The following is a 26,613-nucleotide window of genomic DNA, read 5'->3' as shown; positions in this document are numbered from 1 at the left end:
TTGCCACAGCCCAATGCCCGATTTCTGGCTCAATCTAGCGTTAGGGTTAGGGTTAGGGTTACGCCTAGTGTTAGGCTTGAGAAAACCACAAAGCCAGGAGCTCCAGGGACACTCACCATGTGAAAGGCAGGCCAAGTTGAGCACGATACAGTTAAAACCTTGCTCCCACTTCTTCATTCTTCTTGGAACTCGCCACAGCCCAATGCCCGATTTCTGGCTCAATCTAGGGTTAGGGTTACGCCTAGGGTTAGGCTTGAGAAAACCACAAAGCCAGGAGCTCCAGGGACACTCACCATGCGAAAGGCAGGCCAAGTTGAGCACGATACAGTTAAAACCTTGCTCCCACTTCTTCATTCTTCTTGGAACTCGCCACAGCCCAATGCCCGATTTCTGGCTCAATCTAGGGTTAGGGTTACGCCTAGGGTTAGGCTTGAGAAAACCACAAAGCCAGGAGCTCCAGGGACACTCACCATGCGAAAGGCAGGCCAAGTTGAGCACGATACAGCTAAAACCTTGCTCCCACTTCTTCATTCTTCTTGGAACTCGCCACAGCCCAATGCCCAATTTCTGGCTCAATCTAGGGTTAGGGTTACGCCTAGGCTTAGGCTTGAGAAAACCACAAAGCCAGGAGCTCCAGGGACACTCACCATGCGAAAGGCAGGCCAAGTTGAGCACGATACAGTTAAAACCTTGCTCCCTCTACTTCTTTCTGCTTGGAACTTGCCACAGCCCAATGCCCGATTTCTGGCTCAATCTAGGGTTAGGGTTAGGGTTAGGGTTACGCCTAGTGTTAGGCTTGAGAAAACCACAAAGCCAGGAGCTCCAGGGACACTCACCATGTGAAAGGCAGGCCAAGTTGAGCACGATACAGTTAAAACCTTGCTCCCACTTCTTCATTCTTCTTGGAACTCGCCACAGCCCAATGCCCGATTTCTGGCTCAATCTAGGGTTAGGGTTACGCCTAGGCTTAGGCTTGAGAAAACCACAAAGCCAGGAGCTCCAGGGACACTCACCATGCGAAAGGCAGGCCAAGTTGAGCACGATACAGTTAAAACCTTGCTCCCTCTTCCTCTTTCTGCTTGGAACTTGCCACAGCCCAATGCCCGATTTCTGGCTCAATCTAGGGTTAGGGTTAGGGTTAGGGTTACGCCTAGGGTTAGGCTTGAGAAAACCACAAAGCCAGGAGCTCCAGGGACACTCACCATGTGAAAGGCAGGCCAAGTTGAGCACGATACAGCTAAAACCTTGCTCCCACTTCTTCATTCTTCTTGGAACTCGCCACAGCCCAATGCCCAATTTCTGGCTCAATCTAGGGTTAGGGTTACGCCTAGGGTTAGGCTTGAGAAAACCACAAAGCCAGGAGCTCCAGGGACACTCACCATGCGAAAGGCAGGCCAAGTTGAGCACGATACAGTTAAAACCTTGCTCCCTCTACTTCTTTCTGCTTGGAACTTGCCACAGCCCAATGCCCGATTTCTGGCTCAATCTAGGGTTAGGGTTAGGGTTAGGGTTACGCCTAGTGTTAGGCTTGAGAAAACCACAAAGCCAGGAGCTCCAGGGACACTCACCATGTGAAAGGCAGGCCAAGTTGAGCACGATACAGTTAAAACCTTGCTCCCACTTCTTCATTCTACTTGGAACTCGCCACAGCCCAATGCCCGATTTCTGGCTCAATCTAGGGTTAGGGTTACGCCTAGGGTTAGGCTTGAGAAAACCACAAAGCCAGGAGCTCCAGGGACACTCACCATGCGAAAGGCAGGCCAAGTTGAGCACGATACAGTTAAAACCTTGCTCCCTGTTCCTCTTTCTGCTTGGAACTTGCCACAGCCCAATGCCCGATTTCTGGCTCAATCTAGGGTTAGGATTAGGTTTAGGGTTATGCCTAGGATTAGGCTTGAGAAAACCACAAAGCCAGGAGCTCCAGGGACACTCACCATGCGAAAGGCAGGCCAAGTTGAGCACGATACAGCTAAAACCTTGCTCCCTCTTCTTCTTTCTGCTTGGAACTTGCCACAGCCCAATGCCCGATTTCTGGCTCAATCTAGGGTTAGGGTTAGGGTTAGGGTTACGCCTAGTGTTAGGCTTGAGAAAACCACAAAGCCAGGAGCTCCAGGGACACTCACCATGTGAAAGGCAGGCCAAGTTGAGCACGATACAGTTAAAACCTTGCTCCCACTTCTTCTTTCTACTTGGAACTTGCCACAGCCCAATGCCCGATTTCTGGCTCAATCTAGGGTTAGGGTTACGCCTAGGGTTAGGCTTGAGAAAACCACAAAGCCAGGAGCTCCAGGGACACTCACCATGCGAAAGGCAGGCCAAGTTGAGCACGATACAGTTAAAACCTTGCTCCCTCTTCTTCTTTCTGCTTGGAACTTGCCACAGCCCAATGCCCGATTTCTGGCTCAATCTAGGTTTAGGGCTAGGGTTAGGGTTACGCCTAGTGTTAGGCTTGAGAAAACCACAAAGCCAGGAGCTCCAGGGACACTCACCATGTGAAAGGCAGGCCAAGTTGAGCACGATACAGTTAAAACCTTGCTCCCACTTCTTCATTCTTCTTGGAACTCGCCACAGCCCAATGCCCGATTTCTGGCTCAATCTAGGGTTAGGGTTACGCCTAGGGTTAGGCTTGAGAAAACCACAAAGCCAGGAGCTCCAGGGACACTCACCATGCGAAAGGCAGGCCAAGTTGAGCACGATACAGTTAAAACCTTGCTCCCACTTCTTCATTCTTCTTGGAACTCGCCACAGCCCAATGCCCGATTTCTGGCTCAATCTAGGGTTAGGGTTACGCCTAGGGTTAGGCTTGAGAAAACCACAAAGCCAGGAGCTCCAGGGACACTCACCATGCGAAAGGCAGGCCAAGTTGAGCACGATACAGCTAAAACCTTGCTCCCACTTCTTCATTCTTCTTGGAACTCGCCACAGCCCAATGCCCAATTTCTGGCTCAATCTAGGGTTAGGGTTACGCCTAGGCTTAGGCTTGAGAAAACCACAAAGCCAGGAGCTCCAGGGACACTCACCATGCGAAAGGCAGGCCAAGTTGAGCACGATACAGTTAAAACCTTGCTCCCTCTACTTCTTTCTGCTTGGAACTTGCCACAGCCCAATGCCCGATTTCTGGCTCAATCTAGGGTTAGGGTTAGGGTTAGGGTTACGCCTAGTGTTAGGCTTGAGAAAACCACAAAGCCAGGAGCTCCAGGGACACTCACCATGTGAAAGGCAGGCCAAGTTGAGCACGATACAGTTAAAACCTTGCTCCCACTTCTTCATTCTTCTTGGAACTCGCCACAGCCCAATGCCCGATTTCTGGCTCAATCTAGGGTTAGGGTTACGCCTAGGCTTAGGCTTGAGAAAACCACAAAGCCAGGAGCTCCAGGGACACTCACCATGCGAAAGGCAGGCCAAGTTGAGCACGATACAGTTAAAACCTTGCTCCCTCTTCCTCTTTCTGCTTGGAACTTGCCACAGCCCAATGCCCGATTTCTGGCTCAATCTAGGGTTAGGGTTAGGGTTAGGGTTACGCCTAGGGTTAGGCTTGAGAAAACCACAAAGCCAGGAGCTCCAGGGACACTCACCATGTGAAAGGCAGGCCAAGTTGAGCACGATACAGCTAAAACCTTGCTCCCACTTCTTCATTCTTCTTGGAACTCGCCACAGCCCAATGCCCAATTTCTGGCTCAATCTAGGGTTAGGGTTACGCCTAGGGTTAGGCTTGAGAAAACCACAAAGCCAGGAGCTCCAGGGACACTCACCATGCGAAAGGCAGGCCAAGTTGAGCACGATACAGTTAAAACCTTGCTCCCTCTTCTTCTTTCTGCTTGGAACTTGCCACAGCCCAATGCCCGATTTCTGGCTCAATCTAGGGTTAGGGTTAGGGTTAGGGTTACGCCTAGTGTTAGGCTTGAGAAAACCACAAAGCCAGGAGCTCCAGGGACACTCACCATGTGAAAGGCAGGCCAAGTTGAGCACGATACAGTTAAAACCTTGCTCCCACTTCTTCTTTCTACTTGGAACTTGCCACAGCCCAATGCCCGATTTCTGGCTCAATCTAGGGTTAGGGTTAGGGTTAGGGTTACGCCTAGGGTTAGCCTTGAGAAAACCACAAATCCCGGAGCTCCAGGGACACTCACCATGTGAAAGGCAGGCCAAGTTGAGCACGATACAGTTAAAACCTTGCTCCCACTTCTTCATTCTTCTTGGAACTCTCCACAGCCCAATGCCCGATTTCTGGCTCAATCTAGGGTTAGGGTTACGCCTAGGGTTAGGCTTGAGAAAACCACAAAGCCAGGAGCTCCAGGGACACTCACCATGCGAAAGGCAGGCCAAGTTGAGCACGATACAGTTAAAACCTTGCTCCCTCTTCTTCTTTCTGCTTGGAACTTGCCACAGCCCAATGCCCGATTTCTGGCTCAATCTAGCGTTAGGGTTAGGGTTAGGGTTACGCCTAGTGTTAGGCTTGAGAAAACCACAAAGCCAGGAGCTCCAGGGACACTCACCATGTGAAAGGCAGGCCAAGTTGAGCACGATACAGTTAAAACCTTGCTCCCACTTCTTCATTCTTCTTGGAACTCGCCACAGCCCAATGCCCGATTTCTGGCTCAATCTAGGGTTAGGGTTACGCCTAGGGTTAGGCTTGAGAAAACCACAAAGCCAGGAGCTCCAGGGACACTCACCATGCGAAAGGCAGGCCAAGTTGAGCACGATACAGTTAAAACCTTGCTCCCACTTCTTCATTCTTCTTGGAACTCGCCACAGCCCAATGCCCGATTTCTGGCTCAATCTAGGGTTAGGGTTACGCCTAGGGTTAGGCTTGAGAAAACCACAAAGCCAGGAGCTCCAGGGACACTCACCATGCGAAAGGCAGGCCAAGTTGAGCACGATACAGCTAAAACCTTGCTCCCACTTCTTCATTCTTCTTGGAACTCGCCACAGCCCAATGCCCAATTTCTGGCTCAATCTAGGGTTAGGGTTACGCCTAGGCTTAGGCTTGAGAAAACCACAAAGCCAGGAGCTCCAGGGACACTCACCATGCGAAAGGCAGGCCAAGTTGAGCACGATACAGTTAAAACCTTGCTCCCTCTACTTCTTTCTGCTTGGAACTTGCCACAGCCCAATGCCCGATTTCTGGCTCAATCTAGGGTTAGGGTTAGGGTTAGGGTTACGCCTAGTGTTAGGCTTGAGAAAACCACAAAGCCAGGAGCTCCAGGGACACTCACCATGTGAAAGGCAGGCCAAGTTGAGCACGATACAGTTAAAACCTTGCTCCCACTTCTTCATTCTTCTTGGAACTCGCCACAGCCCAATGCCCGATTTCTGGCTCAATCTAGGGTTAGGGTTACGCCTAGGCTTAGGCTTGAGAAAACCACAAAGCCAGGAGCTCCAGGGACACTCACCATGCGAAAGGCAGGCCAAGTTGAGCACGATACAGTTAAAACCTTGCTCCCTCTTCCTCTTTCTGCTTGGAACTTGCCACAGCCCAATGCCCGATTTCTGGCTCAATCTAGGGTTAGGGTTAGGGTTAGGGTTACGCCTAGGGTTAGGCTTGAGAAAACCACAAAGCCAGGAGCTCCAGGGACACTCACCATGTGAAAGGCAGGCCAAGTTGAGCACGATACAGCTAAAACCTTGCTCCCACTTCTTCATTCTTCTTGGAACTCGCCACAGCCCAATGCCCAATTTCTGGCTCAATCTAGGGTTAGGGTTACGCCTAGGGTTAGGCTTGAGAAAACCACAAAGCCAGGAGCTCCAGGGACACTCACCATGCGAAAGGCAGGCCAAGTTGAGCACGATACAGTTAAAACCTTGCTCCCTCTACTTCTTTCTGCTTGGAACTTGCCACAGCCCAATGCCCGATTTCTGGCTCAATCTAGGGTTAGGGTTAGGGTTAGGGTTACGCCTAGTGTTAGGCTTGAGAAAACCACAAAGCCAGGAGCTCCAGGGACACTCACCATGTGAAAGGCAGGCCAAGTTGAGCACGATACAGTTAAAACCTTGCTCCCACTTCTTCATTCTACTTGGAACTCGCCACAGCCCAATGCCCGATTTCTGGCTCAATCTAGGGTTAGGGTTACGCCTAGGGTTAGGCTTGAGAAAACCACAAAGCCAGGAGCTCCAGGGACACTCACCATGCGAAAGGCAGGCCAAGTTGAGCACGATACAGTTAAAACCTTGCTCCCTGTTCCTCTTTCTGCTTGGAACTTGCCACAGCCCAATGCCCGATTTCTGGCTCAATCTAGGGTTAGGATTAGGTTTAGGGTTATGCCTAGGATTAGGCTTGAGAAAACCACAAAGCCAGGAGCTCCAGGGACACTCACCATGCGAAAGGCAGGCCAAGTTGAGCACGATACAGCTAAAACCTTGCTCCCTCTTCTTCTTTCTGCTTGGAACTTGCCACAGCCCAATGCCCGATTTCTGGCTCAATCTAGGGTTAGGGTTAGGGTTAGGGTTACGCCTAGTGTTAGGCTTGAGAAAACCACAAAGCCAGGAGCTCCAGGGACACTCACCATGTGAAAGGCAGGCCAAGTTGAGCACGATACAGTTAAAACCTTGCTCCCACTTCTTCTTTCTACTTGGAACTTGCCACAGCCCAATGCCCGATTTCTGGCTCAATCTAGGGTTAGGGTTAGGGTTAGGGTTACGCCTAGGGTTAGGCTTGAGAAAACCACAAATCCCGGAGCTCCAGGGACACTCACCATGTGAAAGGCAGGCCAAGTTGAGCACGATACAGTTAAAACCTTGCTCCCACTTCTTCATTCTTCTTGGAACTCGCCACAGCCCAATGCCCGATTTCTGGCTCAATCTAGGGTTAGGGTTACGCCTAGGGTTAGGCTTGAGAAAACCACAAAGCCAGGAGCTCCAGGGACACTCACCATGTGAAAGGCAGGCCAAGTTGAGCACGATACAGTTAAAACCTTGCTCCCACTTCTTCATTCTTCTTGGAACTCGCCACAGCCCAATGCCCGATTTCTGGCTCAATCTAGGGTTAGGGTTACGCCTAGGGTTAGGCTTGAGAAAACCACAAAGCCAGGAGCTCCAGGGACACTCACCATGCGAAAGGCAGGCCAAGTTGAGCACGATACAGTTAAAACCTTGCTCCTTCTTCTTCTTTCTGCTTGGAACTTGCCACAGCCCAATGCCCGATTTCTGGCTCAATCTAGGGTTAGGGTTACGCCTAGGGTTAGGCTTGAGAAAACCACAAAGCCAGGAGCTCCAGGGACACTCACCATGTGAAAGGCAGGCCAAGTTGAGCACGATACAGTTAAAACCTTGCTCCCACTTCTTCATTCTTCTTGGAACTTGCCACAGCCCAATGCCCGATTTCTGGCTCAAACTAGGGTTATGGTCATGGTTACACCTAGTGTTAGGATTTGAGAAATCCACAAAGCCAGGAGTTCCAGGGATACTCAGCATGCGAAAGGCAGGCCAAGCTTATCGCAGCACAGCCAAAACCTTGCTCCCACTTCTTCATTCTTCTTGGAATTCGCCACAGCCCAATGCCCGATTTCTGGCTCAATCTAGGGTTAGGGTTAGGGTTACGCCTAGGGTTAGGCTTGAGAAAACCACAAAGCCAGGAGCTCCAGGGACACTCACCATGCGAAAGGCAGGCCAAGCTTATCGCAGCACAGCCAAAACCTTGCTCCCTCTTCTTCTTTCTGCTTGGAACTTGCCACAGCCCAATGCCCCATTTCTGGCTCAATCTTGGTTTAGGGTTAGGGTTAGGGTTACGCCTAGTGTTAGGCTTGAGAAAACCACAAAGCCAGGAGCTCCAGGGACACTCACCATGTGAAAGGCAGGCCAAGTTGAGCACGATACAGTTAAAACCTTGCTCCCACTTCTTCATTCTTCTTGGAACTCGCCACAGCCCAATGCCCGATTTCTGGCTCAATCTAGGGTTAGGGTTACGCCTAGGGTTAGGCTTGAGGAAACCACAAAGCCAGGAGCTCCAGGGACACTCACCATGCGAAAGGCAGGCCAAGTTGAGCACGATACAGTTAAAACCTTGCTCCCTCTTCTTCTTTCTGCTTGGAACTTGCCGCCGCCCAATGCCCGATTTCTGGCTCAAACTAGGGTTATGGTCATGGTTACACCTAGTGTTAGGATTTGAGAAATCCACAAAGCCAGGAGTTCCAGGGATACTCAGCATGCGAAAGGCAGGCCAAGCTTATCGCAGCACAGCCAAAACCTTCCTCCCACTTCTTCATTCTTCTTGGAATTCGCCACAGCCCAATGCCCGATTTCTGGCTCAATCTAGGGTTAGGGTTAGGGTTAGGGTTACGCCTAGTGTTAGGCTTGAGAAAACCACAAAGCCAGGAGCTCCAGGGACACTCACCATGTGAAAGGCAGGCCAAGTTGAGCACGATACAGTTAAAACCTTGCTCCCACTTCTTCATTCTTCTTGGAACTCGCCACAGCCCAATGCCCGATTTCTGGCTCAATCTAGGATTAGGGTTACGCCTAGACTTAGGCTTGAGAAAACCACAAAGCCAGGAGCTCCAGGGACACTCACCATGCGAAAGGCAGGCCAAGTTGAGCACGATACAGTTAAAACCTTGCTCCCTCTTCTTCTTTCTGCTTGGAACTTGCCACAGCCCAATGCCCGATTTCTGGCTCAATCTAGGGTTAGGGTTAGGGTTAGGGTTACGCCTAGGGTTAGGCTTGAGAAAACCACAAAGCCAGGAGCTCCAGGGACACTCACCATGTGAAAGGCAGGCCAAGTTGAGCATGATACAGTTAAAACCTTGCTCCCACTTCTTTCTACTTCGAACTTGCCACAGCCCAATGCCCGATTTCTGGCCCAATCTAGGGTTAGGGTTACGCCTAGGGTTAGGCTTGAGAAAACCACAAAGCCAGGAGCTCCAGGGACACTCACCATGCGAAAGGCAGGCCAAGTTGAGCACGATACAGTTAAAACCTTGCTCCCTCTTCTTTCTGCTTGAAACTTGCCACAGCCCAATGCCCCATTTCTGGCTCAATCTAGGGTTACGTTAGGGTTACGCCTAGTGTTAGGCTTGAGAAAACCACAAACCCAGGAGCTCCAGGGACACTCACCATGTGAAAGGCAGGCCAAGTTGAGCACGATACAGCTAAAACCTTGCTCCCACTTCTTCATTCTTCTTGGAACTCGCCACAGCCCAATGCCCGATTTCTGGCTCAGTCTTGGGTTAGGGTTACGCCTAGGGTTAGGCTTGAGAAAACCACAAAGCCAGGAGCTCCAGGGACACTCACCATGCGAAAGGCAGGCCAAGTTGAGCACGATACAGTTAAAACCTTGCTCCCACTTCTTCTTTCTACTTGGAACTTGCCACAGCCCAATGCCCGATTTCTGGCTCAATCTAGGGTTAGGGTTAGGGTTAGGGTTACGCCTAGGGTTAGGCTTGAGAAAACCACAAAGCCAGGAGCTCCAGGGACACTCACCATGCGAAAGGCAGGCCAAGTTGAGCACGATACAGTTAAAACCTTGCTCCCACTTCTTCATTCTTCTTGGAACTCGCCACAGCCCAATGCCCGATTTCTGGCTCAATCTAGGGTTAGGGTTACGCCTAGGGTTAGGCTTGAGAAAACCACAAAGCCAGGAGCTCCAGGGACACTCACCATGCGAAAGGCAGGCCAAGTTGAGCACGATACAGTTAAAACCTTGCTCCCTCTACTTCTTTCTGCTTGGAACTTGCCACAGCCCAATGCCCGATTTCTGGCTCAATCTAGGGTGAGGGTTAGGGTTAGGGTTACGCCTAGTGTTAGGCTTGAGAAAACCACAAAGCCAGGAGCTCCAGGGACACTCACCATGTGAAAGGCAGGCCAAGTTGAGCATGATACAGTTAAAACCTTGCTCCCACTTCTTCATTCTACTTGGAACTCGCCACAGCCCAATGCCCGATTTCTGGCTCAATCTAGGGTTAGGGTTACGCCTAGGGTTAGGCTTGAGAAAACCACAAAGCCAGGAGCTCCAGGGACACTCACCATGCGAAAGGCAGGCCAAGTTGAGCACGATACAGTTAAAACCTTGCTCCCTCTTCCTCTTTCTGCTTGGAACTTGCCACAGCCCAATGCCCGATTTCTGGCTCAATCTAGGGTTAGGATTAGGTTTAGGGTTATGCCTAGGATTAGGCTTGAGAAAACCACAAAGCCAGGAGCTCCAGGGACACTCACCATGCGAAAGGCAGGCCAAGTTGAGCACGATACAGTTAAAACCTTGCTCCCTCTTCTTCTTTCTGCTTGGAACTTGCCACAGCCCAATGCCCGATTTCTGGCTCAATCTAGGGTTAGGGTTAGGGTTAGGGTTACGCCTAGTGTTAGGCTTGAGAAAACCACAAAGCCAGGAGCTCCAGGGACACTCACCATGTGAAAGGCAGGCCAAGTTGAGCACGATACAGTTAAAACCTTGCTCCCACTTCTTCTTTCTACTTGGAACTTGCCACAGCCCAATGCCCGATTTCTGGCTCAATCTAGGGTTAGGGTTAGGGTTAGGGTTACGCCTAGGGTTAGGCTTGAGAAAACCACAAATCCCGGAGCTCCAGGGACACTCACCATGTGAAAGGCAGGCCAAGTTGAGCACGATACAGTTAAAACCTTGCTCCCACTTCTTCATTCTTCTTGGAACTCGCCACAGCCCAATGCCCGATTTCTGGCTCAATCTAGGGTTAGGGTTACGCCTAGGGTTAGGCTTGAGAAAACCACAAAGCCAGGAGCTCCAGGGACACTCACCATGCGAAAGGCAGGCCAAGTTGAGCACGATACAGTTAAAACCTTGCTCCCTCTTCTTCTTTCTGCTTGGAACTTGCCACAGCCCAATGCCCGATTTCTGGCTCAATCTAGGGTTAGGGTTAGGGTTAGGGTTACGCCTAGGGTTAGGCTTGAGAAAACCACAAAGCCAGGAGCTCCAGGGACACTCACCATGCGAAAGGCAGGCCAAGTTGAGCACGATACAGCTAAAACCTTGCTCCCACTTCTTCATTCTTCTTGGAACTCGCCACAGCCCAATGCCCAATTTCTGGCTCAATCTAGGGTTAGGGTTACGCCTAGGTTTAGGCTTGAGAAAACCACAAAGCCAGGAGCTCCAGGGACACTCACCATGCGAAAGGCAGGCCAAGTTGAGCACGATACAGTTAAAACCTTGCTCCCTCTACTTCTTTCTGCTTGGAACTTGCCACAGCCCAATGCCCGATTTCTGGCTCAATCTAGGGTTAGGGTTAGGGTTAGGGTTACGCCTAGTGTTAGGCTTGAGAAAACCACAAAGCCAGGAGCTCCAGGGACACTCACCATGTGAAAGGCAGGCCAAGTTGAGCACGATACAGTTAAAACCTTGCTCCCACTTCTTCATTCTTCTTGGAACTCGCCACAGCCCAATGCCCGATTTCTGGCTCAATCTAGGATTAGGGTTACGCCTAGACTTAGGCTTGAGAAAACCACAAAGCCAGGAGCTCCAGGGACACTCACCATGCGAAAGGCAGGCCAAGTTGAGCACGATACAGTTAAAACCTTGCTCCCTCTTCTTCTTTCTGCTTGGAACTTGCCACAGCCCAATGCCCGATTTCTGGCTCAATCTAGGGTTAGGGTTAGGGTTAGGGTTACGCCTAGGGTTAGGCTTGAGAAAACCACAAAGCCAGGAGCTCCAGGGACACTCACCATGTGAAAGGCAGGCCAAGTTGAGCATGATACAGTTAAAACCTTGCTCCCACTTCTTTCTACTTCGAACTTGCCACAGCCCAATGCCCGATTTCTGGCCCAATCTAGGGTTAGGGTTACGCCTAGGGTTAGGCTTGAGAAAACCACAAAGCCAGGAGCTCCAGGGACACTCACCATGCGAAAGGCAGGCCAAGTTGAGCACGATACAGTTAAAACCTTGCTCCCTCTTCTTTCTGCTTGAAACTTGCCACAGCCCAATGCCCCATTTCTGGCTCAATCTAGGGTTACGTTAGGGTTACGCCTAGTGTTAGGCTTGAGAAAACCACAAACCCAGGAGCTCCAGGGACACTCACCATGTGAAAGGCAGGCCAAGTTGAGCACGATACAGCTAAAACCTTGCTCCCACTTCTTCATTCTTCTTGGAACTCGCCACAGCCCAATGCCCGATTTCTGGCTCAGTCTTGGGTTAGGGTTACGCCTAGGGTTAGGCTTGAGAAAACCACAAAGCCAGGAGCTCCAGGGACACTCACCATGCGAAAGGCAGGCCAAGTTGAGCACGATACAGTTAAAACCTTGCTCCCACTTCTTCTTTCTACTTGGAACTTGCCACAGCCCAATGCCCGATTTCTGGCTCAATCTAGGGTTAGGGTTAGGGTTAGGGTTACGCCTAGGGTTAGGCTTGAGAAAACCACAAAGCCAGGAGCTCCAGGGACACTCACCATGCGAAAGGCAGGCCAAGTTGAGCACGATACAGTTAAAACCTTGCTCCCACTTCTTCATTCTTCTTGGAACTCGCCACAGCCCAATGCCCGATTTCTGGCTCAATCTAGGGTTAGGGTTACGCCTAGGGTTAGGCTTGAGAAAACCACAAAGCCAGGAGCTCCAGGGACACTCACCATGCGAAAGGCAGGCCAAGTTGAGCACGATACAGTTAAAACCTTGCTCCCTCTACTTCTTTCTGCTTGGAACTTGCCACAGCCCAATGCCCGATTTCTGGCTCAATCTAGGGTGAGGGTTAGGGTTAGGGTTACGCCTAGTGTTAGGCTTGAGAAAACCACAAAGCCAGGAGCTCCAGGGACACTCACCATGTGAAAGGCAGGCCAAGTTGAGCATGATACAGTTAAAACCTTGCTCCCACTTCTTCATTCTACTTGGAACTCGCCACAGCCCAATGCCCGATTTCTGGCTCAATCTAGGGTTAGGGTTACGCCTAGGGTTAGGCTTGAGAAAACCACAAAGCCAGGAGCTCCAGGGACACTCACCATGCGAAAGGCAGGCCAAGTTGAGCACGATACAGTTAAAACCTTGCTCCCTCTTCCTCTTTCTGCTTGGAACTTGCCACAGCCCAATGCCCGATTTCTGGCTCAATCTAGGGTTAGGATTAGGTTTAGGGTTATGCCTAGGATTAGGCTTGAGAAAACCACAAAGCCAGGAGCTCCAGGGACACTCACCATGCGAAAGGCAGGCCAAGTTGAGCACGATACAGTTAAAACCTTGCTCCCTCTTCTTCTTTCTGCTTGGAACTTGCCACAGCCCAATGCCCGATTTCTGGCTCAATCTAGGGTTAGGGTTAGGGTTAGGGTTACGCCTAGTGTTAGGCTTGAGAAAACCACAAAGCCAGGAGCTCCAGGGACACTCACCATGTGAAAGGCAGGCCAAGTTGAGCACGATACAGTTAAAACCTTGCTCCCACTTCTTCTTTCTACTTGGAACTTGCCACAGCCCAATGCCCGATTTCTGGCTCAATCTAGGGTTAGGGTTAGGGTTAGGGTTACGCCTAGGGTTAGGCTTGAGAAAACCACAAATCCCGGAGCTCCAGGGACACTCACCATGTGAAAGGCAGGCCAAGTTGAGCACGATACAGTTAAAACCTTGCTCCCACTTCTTCATTCTTCTTGGAACTCGCCACAGCCCAATGCCCGATTTCTGGCTCAATCTAGGGTTAGGGTTACGCCTAGGGTTAGGCTTGAGAAAACCACAAAGCCAGGAGCTCCAGGGACACTCACCATGCGAAAGGCAGGCCAAGTTGAGCACGATACAGTTAAAACCTTGCTCCCTCTTCTTCTTTCTGCTTGGAACTTGCCACAGCCCAATGCCCGATTTCTGGCTCAATCTAGCGTTAGGGTTAGGGTTAGGGTTACGCCTAGTGTTAGGCTTGAGAAAACCACAAAGCCAGGAGCTCCAGGGACACTCACCATGTGAGAGGCAGGCCAAGTTGAGCACGATACAGTTAAAACCTTGCTCCCACTTCTTCATTCTTCTTTGAACTCGCCACAGCCCAATGCCCGATTTCTGGCTCAGTCTAGGGTTAGGGTTACGCCTAGGCTTAGGCTTGAGAAAACCACAAAGCCAGGAGCTCCAGGGACACTCACCATGCGAAAGGCAGGCCAAGTTGAGCACGATACAGTTAAAACCTTGCTCCCTCTTCTTCTTTCTGCTTGGAACTTGCCACAGCCCAATGCCCGATTTCTGGCTCAATCTAGGGTTAGGGTTAGGGTTAGGGTTACGCCTAGGGTTAGGCTTGAGAAAACCACAAATCCAGGAGCTCCAGGGACACTCACCATGCGAAAGGCAGGCCAAGTTGAGCACGATACAGTTAAAACCTTGCTCCCACTTCTTCATTCTTCTTGGAACTCGCCACAGCCCAATGCCCGATTTCTGGCTCAATCTAGGGTTAGGGTTACGCCTAGGGTTAGGCTTGAGAAAACCACAAAGCCAGGAGCTCCAGGGACAATCACCATGCGAAAGGCAGGCCAAGTTGAGCACGATACAGTTAAAACCTTGCTCCCTCTACTTCTTTCTGCTTGGAACTTGCCACAGCCCAATGCCCGATTTCTGGCTCAATCTAGGGTTAGGGTTAGGGTTAGGGTTACGCCTAGTGTTAGGCTTGAGAAAACCACAAAGCCACGAGCTCCAGGGACACTCACCATGTGAAAGGCAGGCCAAGTTGAGCACGATACAGTTAAAACCTTGCTCCCACTTCTTCTTTCTACTTGGAACTTGCCACAGCCCAATGCCCGATTTCTGGCTCAATCTAGGGTTAGGGTTAGGGTTAGGGTTACGCCTAGGGTTAGGCTTGAGAAAACCACAAATCCCGGAGCTCCAGGGACACTCACCATGTGAAAGGCAGGCCAAGTTGAGCACGATACAGTTAAAACCTTGCTCCCACTTCTTCATTCTTCTTGGAACTCTCCACAGCCCAATGCCCGATTTCTGGCTCAATCTAGGGTTAGGGTTACGCCTAGGGTTAGGCTTGAGAAAACCACAAAGCCAGGAGCTCCAGGGACACTCACCATGCGAAAGGCAGGCCAAGTTGAGCACGATACAGTTAAAACCTTGCTCCCTCTTCTTCTTTCTGCTTGGAACTTGCCACAGCCCAATGCCCGATTTCTGGCTCAATCTAGCGTTAGGGTTAGGGTTAGGGTTACGCCTAGTGTTAGGCTTGAGAAAACCACAAAGCCAGGAGCTCCAGGGACACTCACCATGTGAAAGGCAGGCCAAGTTGAGCACGATACAGTTAAAACCTTGCTCCCACTTCTTCATTCTTCTTGGAACTCGCCACAGCCCAATGCCCGATTTCTGGCTCAGTCTAGGGTTAGGGTTACGCCTAGGGTTAGGCTTGAGAAAACCACAAAGCCAGGAGCTCCAGGGACACTCACCATGCGAAAGGCAGGCCAAGTTGAGCACGATACAGTTAAAACCTTGCTCCCTCTTCTTCTTTCTGCTTGGAACTTGCCACAGCCCAATGCCCGATTTCTGGCTCAATCTAGGGTTAGGGTTAGGGTTAGGGTTACGCCTAGGGTTAGGCTTGAGAAAACCACAAAGCCAGGAGCTCCAGGGACACTCACCATGTGAAAGGCAGGCCAAGTTGAGCACGATACAGCTAAAACCTTGCTCCCACTTCTTCATTCGGCTTGGAACTCGCCACAGCCCAATGCCCAATTTCTGGCTCAATCTAGGGTTAGGGTTACGCCTAGGGTTAGGCTTGAGAAAACCACAAAGCCAGGAGCTCCAGGGACACTCACCATGCGAAAGGCAGGCCAAGTTGAGCACGATACAGTTAAAACCTTGCTCCCTCTTCCTCTTTCTGCTTGGAACTTGCCACAGCCCAATGCCCGATTTCTGGCTCAATCTAGGGTTAGGGTTAGGGTTAGGGTTACGCCTAGTGTTAGGCTTGAGAAAACCACAAAGCCAGGAGCTCCAGGGACACTCACCATGTGAAAGGCAGGCCAAGTTGAGCACGATACAGTTAAAACCTTGCTCCCACTTCTTCTTTCTACTTGGAACTTGCCACAGCCCAATGCCCGATTTCTGGCTCAATCTAGGGTTAGGGTTAGGGTTAGGGTTACGCCTAGGGTTAGGCTTGAGAAAACCACAAATCCCGGAGCTCCAGGGACACTCACCATGTGAAAGGCAGGCCAAGTTGAGCACGATACAGTTAAAACCTTGCTCCCACTTCTTCATTCTTCTTGGAACTCGCCACAGCCCAATGCCCGATTTCTGGCTCAATCTAGGGTTAGGGTTACGCCTAGGGTTAGGCTTGAGAAAACCACAAAGCCAGGAGCTCCAGGGACACTCACCATGCGAAAGGCAGGCCAAGTTGAGCACGATACAGTTAAAACCTTGCTCCCTCTTCTTCTTTCTGCTTGGAACTTGCCACAGCCCAATGCCCGATTTCTGGCTCAATCTAGCGTTAGGGTTAGGGTTAGGGTTACGCCTAGTGTTAGGCTTGAGAAAACCACAAAGCCAGGAGCTCCAGGGACACTCACCATGTGAAAGGCAGGCCAAGTTGAGCACGATACAGTTAAAACCTTGCTCCCACTTCTTCATTCTTCTTGGAACTCGCCACAGCCCAATGCCCGATTTCTGGCTCAATCTAGGGTTAGGGTTACGCCTAGGGTTAGGCTTGAGAAAACCACAAAGCCAGGAGCTCCAGGGACACTCACCATGCGAAAGGCAGGCCAAGTTGAGCACGATACAGTTAAAACCTTGCTCCCTCTTCTTCTTTCTACTTGGAACTTGCCACAGCCCAATGCCCGATTTCTGGCTCAATCTAGGGTTAGGGTTAGGGTTAGGGTTACGCCTAGGGTTAGGCTTGAGAAAACCACAAAGCCAGGAGCTCCAGGGACACTCACCATGTGAAAGGCAGGCCAAGTTGAGCACGATACAGCTAAAACCTTGCTCCCACTTCTTCATTCTGCTTGGAACTCGCCACAGCCCAATGCCCGATTTCTGGCTCAATCTAGGGTTAGGGTTACGCCTAGGCTTAGGCTTGAGAAAACCACAAAGCCAGGAGCTCCAGGGACACTCACCATGTGAAAGGCAGGCCAAGTTGAGCACGATACAGTTAAAACCTTGCTCCCTCTTCTTCTTTCTGCTTGGAACTTGCCACAGCCCAATGCCCGATTTCTGGCTCAATCTAGGGTTAGGGTTAGGGTTAGGGTTACGCCTAGTGTTAGGCTTGAGAAAACCACAAAGCCAGGAGCTCCAGGGACACTCACCATGTGAAAGGCAGGCCAAGTTGAGCACGATACAGTTAAAACCTTGCTCCCACTTCTTCATTCTTCTTGGTACTCGCCACAGCCCAATGCCCGATTTCTGGCTCAATCTAGGGTTAGGGTTACGCCTAGGGTTAGGCTTGAGAAAACCACAAAGCCAGGAGCTCCAGGGACACTCACCATGCGAAAGGCAGGCCAAGTTGAGCACGATACAGTTAAAACCTTGCTCCCTCTTCTTCTTTCTGCTTGGAACTTGCCACAGCCCAATGCCCGATTTCTGGCTCAATCTAGGGTTAGGGTTAGGGTTAGGGTTACGCCTAGGGTTAGGCTTGAGAAAACCACAAAGCCAGGAGCTCCAGGGACACTCACCATGCGAAAGGCAGGCCAAGTTGAGCACGATACAGCTAAAACCTTGCTCCCACTTCTTCATTCTTCTTGGAACTCGCCACAGCCCAATGCCCAATTTCTGGCTCAATCTAGGGTTAGGGTTACGCCTAGGTTTAGGCTTGAGAAAACCACAAAGCCAGGAGCTCCAGGGACACTCACCATGCGAAAGGCAGGCCAAGTTGAGCACGATACAGTTAAAACCTTGCTCCCTCTACTTCTTTCTGCTTGGAACTTGCCACAGCCCAATGCCCGATTTCTGGCTCAATCTAGGGTTAGGGTTAGGGTTAGGGTTACGCCTAGTGTTAGGCTTGAGAAAACCACAAAGCCAGGAGCTCCAGGGACACTCACCATGTGAAAGGCAGGCCAAGTTGAGCACGATACAGTTAAAACCTTGCTCCCACTTCTTCATTCTTCTTGGAACTCGCCACAGCCCAATGCCCGATTTCTGGCTCAATCTAGGGTTAGGGTTACGCCTAGGGTTAGGCTTGAGAAAACCACAAAGCCAGGAGCTCCAGGGACACTCACCATGCGAAAGGCAGGCCAAGTTGAGCACGATACAGTTAAAACCTTGCTCCCTCTTCCTCTTTCTGCTTGGAACTTGCCACAGCCCAATGCCCGATTTCTGGCTCAATCTAGGGTTAGGATTAGGTTTAGGGTTATGCCTAGGATTAGGCTTGAGAAAACCACAAAGCCAGGAGCTCCAGGGACACTCACCATGCGAAAGGCAGGCCAAGTTGAGCACGATACAGCTAAAACCTTGCTCCCTCTTCTTCTTTCTGCTTGGAACTTGCCACAGCCCAATGCCCGATTTCTGGCTCAATCTAGGGTTAGGGTTAGGGTTAGGGTTACGCCTAGTGTTAGGCTTGAGAAAACCACAAAGCCAGGAGCTCCAGGGACACTCACCATGTGAAAGGCAGGCCAAGTTGAGCACGATACAGTTAAAACCTTGCTCCCTCTTCTTCTTTCTGCTTGGAACTTGCCACAGCCCAATGCCCGATTTCTGGCTCAATCTAGGGTTAGGGTTAGGGTTAGGGTTACGCCTAGGGTTAGGCTTGAGAAAACCACAAAGCCAGGAGCTCCAGGGACACTCACCATGCGAAAGGCAGGCCAAGTTGAGCACGATACAGCTAAAACCTTGCTCCCACTTCTTCATTCTTCTTGGAACTCGCCACAGCCCAATGCCCAATTTCTGGCTCAATCTAGGGTTAGGGTTACGCCTAGGTTTAGGCTTGAGAAAACCACAAAGCCAGGAGCTCCAGGGACACTCACCATGCGAAAGGCAGGCCAAGTTGAGCACGATACAGTTAAAACCTTGCTCCCTCTACTTCTTTCTGCTTGGAACTTGCCACAGCCCAATGCCCGATTTCTGGCTCAATCTAGGGTTAGGGTTAGGGTTAGGGTTACGCCTAGTGTTAGGCTTGAGAAAACCACAAAGCCAGGAGCTCCAGGGACACTCACCATGTGAAAGGCAGGCCAAGTTGAGCACGATACAGTTAAAACCTTGCTCCCACTTCTTCATTCTTCTTGGAACTCGCCACAGCCCAATGCCCGATTTCTGGCTCAATCTAGGGTTAGGGTTACGCCTAGGGTTAGGCTTGAGAAAACCACAAAGCCAGGAGCTCCAGGGACACTCACCATGCGAAAGGCAGGCCAAGTTGAGCACGATACAGTTAAAACCTTGCTCCCTCTTCCTCTTTCTGCTTGGAACTTGCCACAGCCCAATGCCCGATTTCTGGCTCAATCTAGGGTTAGGATTAGGTTTAGGGTTATGCCTAGGATTAGGCTTGAGAAAACCACAAAGCCAGGAGCTCCAGGGACACTCACCATGCGAAAGGCAGGCCAAGTTGAGCACGATACAGCTAAAACCTTGCTCCCTCTTCTTCTTTCTGCTTGGAACTTGCCACAGCCCAATGCCCGATTTCTGGCTCAATCTAGGGTTAGGGTTAGGGTTAGGGTTACGCCTAGTGTTAGGCTTGAGAAAACCACAAAGCCAGGAGCTCCAGGGACACTCACCATGTGAAAGGCAGGCCAAGTTGAGCACGATACAGTTAAAACCTTGCTCCCACTTCTTCTTTCTACTTGGAACTTGCCACAGCCCAATGCCCGATTTCTGGCTCAATCTAGGGTTAGGGTTAGGGTTAGGGTTACGCCTAGGGTTAGGCTTGAGAAAACCACAAATCCCGGAGCTCCAGGGACACTCACCATGTGAAAGGCAGGCCAAGTTGAGCACGATACAGTTAAAACCTTGCTCCCACTTCTTCATTCTTCTTGGAACTCGCCACAGCCCAATGCCCGATTTCTGGCTCAATCTAGGGTTAGGGTTACGCCTAGGGTTAGGCTTGAGAAAACCACAAAGCCAGGAGCTCCAGGGACACTCACCATGCGAAAGGCAGGCCAAGTTGAGCACGATACAGTTAAAACCTTGCTCCCTCTTCTTCTTTCTGCTTGGAACTTGCCACAGCCCAATGCCCGAATTCTGGCTCAATCTAGCGTTAGGGTTAGGGTTAGGGTTACGCCTAGTGTTAGGCTTGAGAAAACCACAAAGCCAGGAGCTCCAGGGACACTCACCATGTGAAAGGCAGGCCAAGTTGAGCACGATACAGTTAAAACCTTGCTCCCACTTCTTCATTCTTCTTGGAACTCGCCACAGCCCAATGCCCGATTTCTGGCTCAATCTAGGGTTAGGGTTACGCCTAGGGTTAGGCTTGAGAAAACAACAAAGCCAGGAGCTCCAGGGACACTCACCATGCGAAAGGCAGGCCAAGTTGAGCACGATACAGTTAAAACCTTGCTCCCTCTACTTCTTTCTGCTTGGAACTTGCCACAGCCCAATGCCCGATTTCTGGCTCAAACTAGGGTTATGGTCATGGTTACACCTAGTGTTAGGATTTGAGAAATCCACAAAGGCAGGAGTTCCAGGGATACTCAGCATGCGAAAGGCAGGCCAAGCTTATCGCAGCACAGCCAAAACCTTGCTCCCACTTCTTCATTCTTCTTGGAATTCGCCACAGCCCAATGCCCGATTTCTGGCTCAATCTAGGGTTAGGGTTAGGGTTACGCCTAGGGTTAGGCTTGAGAAAACCACAAAGCCAGGAGCTCCAGGGACACTCACCATGCGAAAGGCAGGCCAAGCTTATCGCAGCACAGCCAAAACCTTGCTCCCTCTTCTTCTTTCTGCTTGGAACTTGCCACAGCCCAATGCCCGATTTCTGGCTCAATCTAGGGTTAGGGTTAGGGTTAGGGTTACGCCTAGGGTTAGGCTTGAGAAAACCACAAAGCCAGGAGCTCCAGGGACACTCACCATGTGAAAGGCAGGCCAAGTTGAGCATGATACAGTTAAAACCTTGCTCCCACTTCTTCATTCTTCTTGGAACTCGCCACAGCCCAATGCCCGATTTCTGGCTCAATCTAGGGTTAGGGTTACGCCTAGGGTTAGGCTTGAGAAAACCACAAAGCCAGGAGCTCCAGGGACACTAACCATGTGAAAGGCAGGCCAAGTTGAGCACGATACAGTTAAAACCTTGCTCCATCTTCTTCTTTCTGCTTGGAACTTGCCACAGCCCAATGCCCGATTTCTGGCTCAATCTAGGGTTAGGGTTAGGGTTAGGGTTACGCCTAGTGTTAGGCTTGAGAAAACCACAAAGCCAGGAGCTCCAGGGACACTCACCATGTGAAAGGCAGGCCAAGTTGAGCACGATACAGTTAAAACCTTGCTCCCACTTCTTCATTCTTCTTGGAACTCGCCACAGCCCAATGCCCGATTTCTGGCTCAATCTAGGGTTAGGGTTACGCCTAGGGTTAGGCTTGAGAAAACCACAAAGCCAGGAGCTCCAGGGACACTCACCATGCGAAAGGCAGGCCAAGTTGAGCACGATACAGTTAAAACCTTGCTCCTTCTTCTTCTTTCTGCTTGGAACTTGCCACAGCCCAATGCCCGATTTCTGGCTCAATCTAGGGTTAGGGTTACGCCTAGGGTTAGGCTTGAGAAAACCACAAAGCCAGGAGCTCCAGGGACACTCACCATGCGAAAGGCAGGCCAAGTTGAGCACGATACAGTTAAAACCTTGCTCCCTCAACTTCTTTCTGCTTGGAACTTGCCACAGCCCAATGCCCGATTTCTGGCTCAAACTAGGGTTATGGTCATGGTTACACCTAGTGTTAGGATTTGAGAAATCCACAAAGCCAGGAGTTCCAGGGATACTCAGCATGCGAAAGGCAGGCCAAGCTTATCGCAGCACAGCCAAAACCTTGCTCCCACTTCTTCATTCTTCTTGGAATTCGCCACAGCCCAATGCCCGATTTCTGGCTCAATCTAGGGTTAGGGTTAGGGTTGCGCCTAGGGTTAGGCTTGAGAAAACCACAAAGCCAGGAGCTCCAGGGACACTCACCATGCGAAAGGCAGGCCAAGCTTATCGCAGCACAGCCAAAACCTTGCTCCCTCTTCTTCTTTCTGCTTGGAACTTGCCACAGCCCAATGCCCGATTTCTGGCTCAATCTAGGGTTAGGGTTAGGGTTAGGGTTACGCCTAGGGTTAGGCTTGAGAAAACCACAAAGCCAGGAGCTCCAGGGACACTCACCATGTGAAAGGCAGGCCAAGTTGAGCACGATACAGTTAAAACCTTGCTCCCACTTCTTCATTCTTCTTGGAACTCGCCACAGCCCAATGCCCGATTTCTGGCTCAATCTAGGGTTAGGGTTACGCCTAGGGTTAGGCTTGAGGAAACCACAAAGCCAGGAGCTCCAGGGACACTCACCATGCGAAAGGCAGGCCAAGTTGAGCACGATACAGTTAAAACCTTGCTCCCTCTTCTTATTTCTGCTTGGAACTTGCCGCCGCCCAATGCCCCATTTCTGGCTCAAACTAGGGTTATGGTCATGGTTACACCTAGTGTTAGGATTTGAGAAATCCACAAAGCCAGGAGTTCCAGGGATACTCAGCATGCGAAAGGCAGGCCAAGCTTATCGCAGCACAGCCAAAACCTTGCTCCCACTTCTTCATTCTTCTTGGAATTCGCCACAGCCCAATGCCCGATTTCTGGCTCAATCTAGGGTTAGGGTTAGGGTTAGGGTTAGGGTTACGCCTAGGGTTAGGCTTGAGAAAACCACAAAGCCAGGAGCTCCAGGGACACTCACCATGTGAAAGGCAGGCCAAGTTGAGCACGATACAGTTAAAACCTTGCTCCCACTTCTTCATTCTTCTTGGAACTCGCCACAGCCCAATGCCCGATTTCTGGCTCAATCTAGGATTAGGGTTACGCCTAGACTTAGGCTTGAGAAAACCACAAAGCCAGGAGCTCCAGGGACACTCACCATGCGAAAGGCAGGCCAAGTTGAGCACGATACAGTTAAAACCTTGCTCCCTCTTCTTCTTTCTGCTTGGAACTTGCCACAGCCCAATGCCCCATTTCTGGCTCAATCTAGGGTTACGTTAGGGTTACGCCTAGGGTTAGGCTTGAGAAAACCACAAAGCCAGGAGCTCCAGGGACACTCACCATGTGAAAGGCAGGCCAAGTTGAGCATGATACAGTTAAAACCTTGCTCCCACTTCTTCTTTCTACTTCGAACTTGCCACAGCCCAATGCCCGATTTCTGGCTCAATCTAGGGTTAGGGTTACGCCTAGGGTTAGGCTTGAGAAAACCACAAAGCCAGCAGCTCCAGGGAGACTCACCATGCGAAAGGCAGGCCAAGTTGAGCACGATACAGTTAAAACCTTGCTCCCACTTCTTCATTCTTCTTGGAACTCGCCACAGCCCAATGCCCGATTTCTCGCTCAAACTAGGGTTATGGTCATGGTTACACCTAGTGTTAGGATTTGAGAAATCCACAAAGCCAGGAGCTCCAGGGATACTCAGCATGCGAAAGGCAGGCCAAGCTTATCGCAGCACAGCCAAAACCTTGCTCCCACTTCTTCTTTCTGCTTGGAACTTGCCACAGCCCAATGTCCGATTTCTCGCTCAATCTAGGGTTAGGGTTAGGGTTAGGGTTAGGGTTAGGGTTAGGGTTAGGGTTAGGGTCATGCCTAGGGTTAGGCTTGAGAAAACCACAAAGCCAGGAGCTCCAGGGACACTCACCATGTGAAAGGCAGGCCAAGTTGAGCACGATACAGTTAAAACCTTGCTCCCTCTTCCTCTTTCTGCTTGGAACTCGCCGCCGCCCAATGCCCCATTTCTGTCAAAAACTTCGGTTATGTTTATGGTTACACCTAGTGTTAGGATTTGAGAAATCCACAAATCCAGGAGCTCCAGGGATACTCAGCATGCGAAAGGCAGGCCAAGCTTATCGCAGCACAGCCAAAACCTTGCTACCTCTTCTTCTTTCTGCTTGGAACTTGCCACAGCCCAATGCCCGATTTCTGGCTCAATCTAGGGTTAGGGTTACGCCTAGGGTTAGGCTTGAGAAAACCACAAAGCCAGGAGCTCCAGGGACACTCACCATGTGAAAGGCAGGCCAAGTTGAGCACGATACAGTTAAAACCTTGCTCCCACTTCTTCATTCTTCTTGGAACTCGCCACAGCCCAATGCCCGATTTCTGGCTCAATCTAGGGTTAGGGTTACGCCTAGGCTTAGGCTTGAGAAAACCACAAAGCCAGGAGCTCCAGGGACACTCACCATGCGAAAGGCAGGCCAAGTTGAGCACGATACAGTTAAAACCTTGCTCCCTCTTCTTCTTTCTGCTTGGAACTTTCCGCCGCCCAATGCTCCATTTCTGGCTCAAACTAGTGTTATGGTTATGGTTACACCTAGTGTTAGGATTTGAGAAATCCACAAAGCCTGGAGCTCCAGGGATACTCAGCATGCGAAAGGCAGGCCAAGCTTATCGCAGCGCAGCCAAAACCTTGCTCCCTCATCTTCTTTCTGCTTAGAACTTGCCACAGCCCAATGCCCGATTTCTGGCTCAGTCTAGGGTTAGGGTTACGCCTAGGGTTAGGCTTGAGAAAACCACAAAGCCAGGAGCGCCAGGGACACTCACCATGTGAAAGGCAGGCCAAGTTGAGCACGATACAGTTAAAACCTTGCTCCCTCTTCTTATTTCTGCTTGGAACTCGCCGCCGCCCAATGGCCCATTTCTGGCTCAAACTAGGGTTATGGTCATGGTTACACCTAGTGTTAGGATTTGAGAAATCCACAAAGCCAGGAGCTCCAGGGATACTCAGCATGCGAAAGGCAGGCCAAGCTTATCGCAGAACAGCCAAAACCTTGCTCCCACTTCTTCTTTCTGCTTGGAACTTGCCACAGCCCAATGCCCGATTTCTGGCTCAATCTAGGGTTAGGGTTAGGGTTACGCCTAGGGTTAGGCTTGAGAAAACCACAAAGCCAGGAGCTCCAGGGACACTCACCATGTGAAAGGCAGGCCAAGTTGAGCACGATACAGTTAAAACCTTGTTCCCTCTTCCTCTTTCTGCTTGGAACTCGCCACAGCCCAATGCCCGATTTCTGGCTCAATCTTGGGTTAGGGTTACGCCTAGGGTTAGGGTTTGAGAATTCCACAAAGCCAGGAGCTCCAGGGATACTCAGCATGCGAAAGGCAGGCCGAGCTTATTGCAGCACAGCCAAAACCTTGCTCCCACTTCTTCATTCTTCTCGGGACTCGCCAGAACCCAATGCCCAATTTCTGGCTCAATCTAGGTTTAGGGTTAGGGTTAGGGTTACGCCTAGGGTTAGGCTTGAGAAAACCACAAAGCCAGGAGCTCCAGGGACACTCACCATGTGAAAGGCAGGCCAAGTTGAGCCCGATACAATTAAAACCTTGCTCCCTCTTCCTCTTTCTGCTTGGAACTCGCCGCCGCCCAATGCCCCATTTCCGGCACAAACTTCGGTTATGTTTATGGTTACACCTAGTGTTAGGATTTGAGAAATCCGCAAATCCAGGAGCTCCAGGGATACTCCCCATGCGAAAGGCAGGTCAAGCTTATCGCAGCACAGCCAAAACCTTGCTCCCACTTCTTCATTCTTCTTGGAATTCGCCATAGCCCAATGCCCGATTTCTGGCTCAATCTAGGGTTAGGGTTACGCCTAGTGTTAGGCTTGAGAAAACCACAAAGCCAGCAGCTCCAGGGAGACTCACCATGCGAAAGGCAGGCCAAGTTGAGCACGATACAGTTAAAACCTTGCTCCCAATTCTTCATTCTTCTTGGAACTCGCCACAGCCCAATGCCCGATTTCTCGCTCAATCTAGGGTTATGGTCATGGTTACACCTAGTGTTAGGATTTGAGAAATCCACAAAGCCAGGAGCTCCAGGGATACTCAGCATGCGAAAGGCAGGCCAAGCTTATCGCAGCACAGCCAAAACCTTGCTCCCTCTTCTTCTTTCTGCTTGGAACTTGCCACAGCCCAATGCCCTATTTCTCGCTCAATCTAGGGTTAGGGTTAGTGTTAGGGTTAGGGTTAGGGTTAGGGTTAGGGTCATGCCTAGGGTTAGGCTTGAGAAAACCACAAAGCCAGGAGCTCCAGGGACACTCACCATGTGAAAGGCAGGCCAAGTTGAGCACGATACAGTTTAAACCTTGCTCCCTCTTCCTCTTTCTGCTTGGAACTCGCCGCCGCCTTATGCCCCATTTCTGTCACAAACTTCGGTTATGTTTATGGTTACACCTAGTGTTAGGATTTGAGAAATCCACAAATCCAGGAGCTCCAGGGATACTCAGCATGCGAAAGGCAGGCCAAGCTTATTGCAGCACAGCCAAAACCTTGCTCCCACTTCTTCTTTCTGCTTGGAACTTGCCACAGCCCAATGCCCGATTTCTGGCTCAATCTAGGGTTAGGGTTACGCCTAGGGTTAGGCTTGAGAAAACCACAAAGCCAGGAGCTCCAGGGACACTCACCATGCGAAAGGCAGGCCAAGTTGAGCACGATACAGTTAAAACCTTGCTCCCTCTTCTTCTTTCTGCTTGGAACTTGCCGCCGCCCAATGCCCCATTTCTGGCTCAAACTAGTGTTATGGTTATGGTTACACCTAGTGTTAGGATTTGAGAAATCCACAAAGCCAGGAGCTCCAGGGATACTCAGCATGCGAAAGGCAGGCCAAGCTTATCGCAGCGCAGCCAAAACCTTGCTCCCTCATCTTCTTTCTGCTTAGAACTTGCCACAGTCCAATGCCCGATTTC

The sequence above is a fragment of the Aphelocoma coerulescens genome, chromosome 3 (genome assembly GCF_041296385.1).
Source record: "Aphelocoma coerulescens isolate FSJ_1873_10779 chromosome 3, UR_Acoe_1.0, whole genome shotgun sequence".
In the NCBI taxonomy this organism is placed as follows: Eukaryota; Metazoa; Chordata; class Aves; order Passeriformes; family Corvidae; genus Aphelocoma; species Aphelocoma coerulescens.
The sequence above is the reverse complement of the archived record's forward strand: the minus strand, read 5'-3'. Positions refer to the sequence as shown.